Source organism: Dermochelys coriacea, chromosome 12, assembly GCF_009764565.3.
Source record: "Dermochelys coriacea isolate rDerCor1 chromosome 12, rDerCor1.pri.v4, whole genome shotgun sequence".
In the NCBI taxonomy this organism is placed as follows: domain Eukaryota; kingdom Metazoa; phylum Chordata; order Testudines; family Dermochelyidae; genus Dermochelys; species Dermochelys coriacea.
The window spans coordinates 33,746,808-33,753,812 of record NC_050079.1 but is presented as its reverse complement, the minus strand read 5'-3'; positions in this window follow the sequence as shown (position 1 = coordinate 33,753,812).

Sequence of the window (7,005 nt, the reverse complement as noted above, 5' to 3'; positions counted from 1 at the left end):
GGCAACAAAAATAATTAGGGGGCTGGAGCACATGATTTACAAGAGGCTGAGGGAACTGGGATTGTTTAGTCTGCGGAAGAGAAGAATGAGGGGGGATTTGATAGCTGCTTTCAACTACCTGAAAGGGGGTTCCAAAGAGGATGGATCTAGACTGTTCTCAGTGGTACCAGATGACAGAACAAGGAGTAATTGTCTCAAGTTGCAGTGAGGGAGGTTAGGTTGGATATTAGGAAAAACTTTTTCTATAGGAAGGTGGTGAAGCACTGGAATGGGTTACCTAGGGAGGTGGTAGAATCTCCTTCTTTAGAGGTTTTTAAAGTCAGGCTTGACAAAGCTCTGGCTGGGATGATTTAGTTGGGGATTAGGTCCTGCTTTGAGCAGGGGGTTGGACTAGATGACCTCCTGAGGTCCCTTCCAATCCTGATATTCAATTATTTTATGAACCCTATGTCAAAACAGAAAAAATTCAGGATAATAAATATCAAACTAAAAAAGTTTCATAAGTAAACAGGTACCTACAGAATCATTCAAATACAATCTGCTGATGTACACTTACTCGGTCCAGAAAAAGCTCTAGTCAAAGGTATGATATTAAAGTAAAATAGCACTTTAGAGATGAATTAAAATGGATATTAATAATAATAAAGGAACTCAACAACTACTGCAGGAAGTCACAGACAAGAGGTTTTTAAGTATGAAAACTGATCTTGGAATCAAATTAAGATTTGGGTACTTGGCTTATTCTCCTTAAAGCTACGTGGAAAGGTTCTTGGCTAGACACTTTCTCCTGGAAAATAAAACCAGCATGAAATAAATTTAATTTTTTTCCACCAAATGTATTATTAACCAAGTCTGTAAAAATATATCCATGAGCAGATATATTCAGGAGTGGGGGGAAATATTAAATCATTTACGAGTTTGGGTTTACTAGTTGAGGGAAACAGTAACTGATTCTGCTATATACAAGATGACATAATTACTACTTCTTAAAATCAAAGATAATCTTTGATTTACAAGAGCCTGATTTTTAGTCAGGCCTTCCCACAGCTTCTAGCTGTGCATGTACAACTTTACATATTTACATTGGGGTGGAACAATACCTTTGTGAACAGCTGAAAGACTGCAACTCCTACATGCACAAAACCCATTTGGCCAGATAGACATTTTATGTGCAAAATCTATCTACCTCTCATACCAGTGAGAAGATCAGTCCTTTGGCCCCTATTCAGCAACGTATATAAAGCATGTGCTTAGCTTTAAGCACGTGAGTTGCCCCACTTAATTCACTGAGACTACCTATGTGCTTAAAGTTAAGTATGTGCTTAAGTACCTGGCTAAATAGAAGCCCCTATGCACACACGTGTTAGTGTATTGAAAGAACGGACATAAAGTTGAACATATACAAGGAGTAGACAAGACCTGAAAATACACAACCTTGAGTCTCCTTTTTCATGATACTCTATGGCTAATATTTATTTATGAGAAATAACCCCCATGGTACCAGATATCAATACATTAGAAGGCTGAGAACTACATGGTACTAATCTATCAGCTCAAGGGGGGAAAAAAGTCTCTTTGGTCAGTTATTTAAGTCTTTTAAATTGTTCATTCTGAAAGATTTTGGCCTCAGAAATATGTTAGCAGACTTTTAACTTGCTAAGTGGACAGTAAACTCCTGGGGATCACTTCACAGTGAACACGTGATAACCCTTGAAACTGGGGGGAAGGGGAAAGTGGTAGTGGGAGAGAATCCCAAGCAGCAGCCCTGAGCCAGAATGAGAGTGGAAGTGGCTCCAGTACCAGACAGTAACATGCAAGGACCTCCGTGGCATGGGCTAGAAAACTATCAGTAGTCAGGGCTTTAGCATGAGACAGAGGCACATTGCCTGACTGGAGCCACTCCCATTTTGAAAACAGGAGGGATAGGTGCAAACAGACAGCATGGGTGAAGGGAGAGAGGAAAGGAGGTGGGGACTGGAGACTTGGAAAGGCTCCTACCTCACATGTGCCTAAAATGCCTGCAGCCACAAGGCCCTGCAAACAGAAGTTTCCACTGCAGCATAGCACAAGAAGAAGAATAAATCGTAATGACAGGCAATTCTACGCCAAAGGGGATAGCAAGCAGGGCAATTGCCTGGGGCCCCTGCTTGCTATCCCCTAATGCTGGTCCTGGTTTTTCTATGGAGAAAAACAGTTGTGGCATTGGCAGGCCATGGAATTCTCATAGCATGTTAGGGGACAGGCTCAGAAAGAAAAAAGTTGAGAACCCCTGGGATAAGGGTAGGCCATTTGGTTTCACCTATGGGATATTGTCCAACAGGTTTTCGTTGGAGCCCTGGTCATTTACTGTGTTGTTTAGACAGACATTTTTTCTGTTTGTATATTCTCATATTGTTTTCTTTTGACTTTTTCTGTCACGTGGCTTTTCTAGTTAAGAAGAGCTTTGTGACTAAGTTGCTCAGGCTTCAGCCCCAGGTGGCAAGGCTGGGAGACACAACCTGGGGCTTCAGCTTTCTGTACTAGGTCCCAGCAAGTCTAACACTGGCCCTGCATGGCAGCCCCCCCTGAAACCTGCTCACAGTTCCCCACGGGGTCCCGGATCCTGGTTGAGAACCACTGCTTTAGCCCATCTTGTTCCCAACTTACAAGCCATCCAGAGAGTTGACTATCACAATCCTGGGAGAACTAGGCCTAACTACAAAACCAATGGTGCAGTTTTTCCATGGCAGTTTTTCAGCTGAGGCCCTAGAAAGGGAGGTGGATTGGCTAGATGGGCCTGATAGGTATTCCAGTAAAACCTCTTTCAAAATTGTTTCATGGATTTGGACTTTTAGGAATTATTTATCTCAATTTGACTGAGTTTTCCTCCAAGGACCTCAACCTTCTGAGGATGCTTTCCTTTATTTACCAGGCTTTGGATCCTTTTTAGAGGGGTTGTTAAGAATGCACTGAGGGATTGACTGGCACATGGTCAGACACTTTCCATTTGTACCAAATTAAATGTTATAACTAACACATTAACTGCTAGTAGCCCATTTTCAGGTCTACATTATTAATTGTTGAGAGACCTATTCCTTTAGCTCTGCCTGTTTGTTTGCCCCCTCTGGATTCTCCTTTACCTAGAGAGTCTTTATGGACAGAGCTTAAATCTCGTATTTTTGTCCTTCTGGGAGATTAACGTCCGAGTGGGTTCTGAGGATAAGGAAATCTTTAATCTACCCTCCAACTAAGTAAATGGGGTTTACTCACCTTCATTTCCCCTTTGCTATTTTAAGGTTATAAATTTTCTGTAATTTTAAATAGATTTTGGCTGGAGTTTTGAATGGTAGAGGGGTGATGATTTGGAGGGTCATTTTAAAGCTCTCCTTGAGGGGCCGTGGGATTGATTAATATCACAGTTGCAATTTAAAATTGTTCTTGTTTTTCAGGTGCTTTAGTGGCTTTTAAACTGGACAGCAATCATCAACTCCTTCTAAGTAAATTTCTGCCCTCTGGCAACTTTTTCCCTAGACGAATTTTGGCCGATTGCATCTAAACTCCCGATTTTTTAAGCTATAAATTTGAAGCAAATTGAGAGGAATCCATTAATTGTCTAAAATCAGAGAGAACTTATATCCAGTGATTTGTTAGTTCTGAAAAACCAACTTTTGGACCTTAGTGATCCATCACAAGCCCCCCAGAGTATAGACTGAGATTTAAAAAACAAAAACAAGATTATCTAACCACCTAAAAGAGATATCTTCACCCTTCAGAAGATTTTTTAAAAAATCCTGTTCTTATGCTTCACTCATAAGAAACACCTTCAGTCGCAAGGGCTGTCCAAAATAATGGTTCCCCAATCCTATTAAAGATCCTTAGGAGGAAATATGAAAACATTTCTGAGTTAGGAAAAGCTGGATAATCAAAGAGCCCTTTGAAGGAATTTGAACTTGTGGACAGAGGGAAAAATTCATCTGTATTTTGGACATTGGTGGCAACTACCTGTGATCTATGTAACTAGCTATTATTATAGTAACTAAAGAAACCCTTATCCTCATACATGCTTTGGAGAGATTTTTTTTTTTTTTAACACTTTCATGATACCCCATCTATCAACCATATGGTACAGTCCATCTTCATGGACCCCACCTGTTGTCCCTTTCCAGAAAGACCCCAAGGCAAGTTTGAGTTTTGAGAAACCAACCACACCATAATAAAACTCCTGAGGAGGATTTTATCACCGCAGAAGTTTATGGGGACAATTTTGATCAGTAGGCCTCATTGTCAGCAAAATTATTTATTAATATAAATAATACAGGAATTTTTCCATCAGGTTGGTCCACCAATATTATTTTCTTCATTAAAAAAAGGCAACAAATAATATTGGGAATTATGGACTAATTAGCCTCTTAGATATGGGTTTTAAAATCTATATCTGGGGAGATTAGAGCATTGGGTGAAGAACTATAATTTATTTGCAAAGGAACAAGCCAGTGTCAGGAATGGCCACTCTACCATTGATAACTCTTTTGCTCTTTTTCTCATTTGATTCATAAATATTGCTCCACAGTGGAGGTAAAATTTTAACAGCCATTGCTGACCTGAAATTGCCTTTTGACTCCATTGACAGAGGTCACCTCGGGAAGAAACTTGTGAGGACTGGACTAGATTTGGGGCACGGGTCACTTGCAGGTTTAAACTAATGTGAATGGTGGAAGTAACTTGAAGTCTTTCAACCATGATGAATGGTGGAAGTAACTTGAAGTCTTTCACCCATGATTTGAGGACTTCAGTAAACTCAGCAAGAGGTTAGGGGTCTACTATAGGAGTGGGTGAGTGAGGTTCTGTGGCCTGCGATGTGCAGGAGATCAGACTAGATGATCACGATGGTCCATTCTGACCTTAGAGTCTAGAACATCTGCTACTTTTCTGAACCCTTCACAGCCAAAGGGCAGCTGTTAGGATAGAGTGGCAAGGTAAGATAACTGATCCTCTATCCATCACAAAGAATGTCTATCAGGGTTGTTTATTAGCACATTTCCAGTTAAAATTTTACAGGCTGTGATGGTTTTAGAAGGGTTGTAGTATTTTCCTTCCAAAATTGTGAACTGGTGTGTATTGGTCCCTCTTTATGTACACAACCTGGTTTTGCTGTCCCAAACGCGTCTGGGCTTGAAGCATACGTTACAGGATTTTGGTTCTTTTTACCAGGAATCCTTGACCATGAATTACCAGAAAACTAATTTCCTTTGCCCGCAAAGCAAGGCTACACAAATGGATGACTGATGTTCCACTACATTTTAACAGGTCATGTTTTCCCCCTATTTAGGTGTTTGTTTTAGTACAATAGCCAACAGGATAAACATCTGGAGGAAGTAATAAAAGAAAGCGTTAAGTTCTGGGCAAGCGGATCCAGGGCGGGGGGGCAACGTAATCATTCTTTCCTCTTAGAGGGCTAAAGGTTAAACTTCATGACCAAATGTTACATGGTGTGGAAATCTGGGGCTGGAAAACTCCTAAGAGTCTTAGAAGTTGAGCAAAACAAGTTTTTAAGGAGAACGCTCAGCCTCTCAAATTTCACACCAGCTGCTTTACTTAGAGCACAGGTAGGGGAATGTGCTATTTTGAGTAAAGCTCAGTGAATTTATATTAATTCTTGGCTGTGTATTCAGCTTATGAATCCACAGCATCTTCCAAGGCAATGTCTGAAGGAACAACTTAACAAAAAACATATCCTAAAGTTTCTCTGACTTTTTTAAGTCCCTGCTTCTCTCTGTCTTTGGACTTCTTGGAACTTGATCTGGCAAGACCTGGACAAAAGTGTGAAGTCTTTAATCATGTTTAGAGCAGAAGCTGTTTACAACTGGATATGGAAGATATTCTACAACAAATACCCCCTTGGCTTTCTCATTTAAAACAATATTCAGTTCTGAGAAATATTTGGACATTTTTAACAATAACATTTTAAGGAGAGCTTTTGCGGTTCTCCGTTTTCAAGCTATGATGGACCTATCCCCCGTGAATTTATCTATCAATGGCTATTAGGCCAGGATAGGCAGGGATGGTGTCCATAACCTCTGTTTGCTAGAAGCTGGGAATGGGTGACAGAGGATGAATCACTTGATGATTACCTGTTCTGTTCATTCCATTGGCCACTGTCAGAAGACAGGATACTGGGCTAGATGGACCTTTTATGTTCTTATGCTCTGAGCCTATCTGAAAGGGAGGTATGCTAGTATTGAGAGACAATCATCATTCTCTGTGCAGGTGTGACCAGATCAAAGATGTAGCACACGTCAGCTTTCCTGTAACATGTAGTGTCATCTAAGAAATAAATGCTTAGCCCCATTTCTGGCTCAAATGCCTTTTACCACACCAGCTAAAAATCAAAAATACTTGTTATGTAGTGAAAATATCTTAATCATATGGGCTGATGTGCTATTTGCCTGGTTGGCCACAAAAACCAAGTACAAGTGAAAGAGAGGTTCCTTGTGCTCTAGATGAAATTAGGTATTTTTAACTCTTATTTTATTTTCATGTTGGTGAGGATGATGGGTTAATTGATTTTAAAACGTGGTTATCTGATATTCAGTATTACTTAAGACTAAAATACTATATTAATAAATTGGATTTGATTTACAGTGAATAAGCAACTGCAGTTGCCCACTTTTGATATTATAAGATCTAATACTTCAAAAGGGAAAATCTCCCTCCTATTTCAGGCCCATCGAAACTAAGCTTTGTGCCAGTTTAACTATTAGATGAACAATTTGCAAATTTTGTGCATCAGACCAAGACATCCTGAATCAGTGAAACTCTGGTGATATGAAAACTCCTTCTCATTTCCAACAGAGGTTTTGGTTGTTGGTCAGGGGTATTTTTTTCCACACCTCTGACCACCACAGCTATGCCAGTTTAAGTTTTTAGTATAGACAAGGACTTCTTTTTTTAAATGAAAGCTGGGAATCTGGAGAACAAGTTAGCATCTTGAGAGGCATCATTATGCCAGACTGCCACATGGGCCAA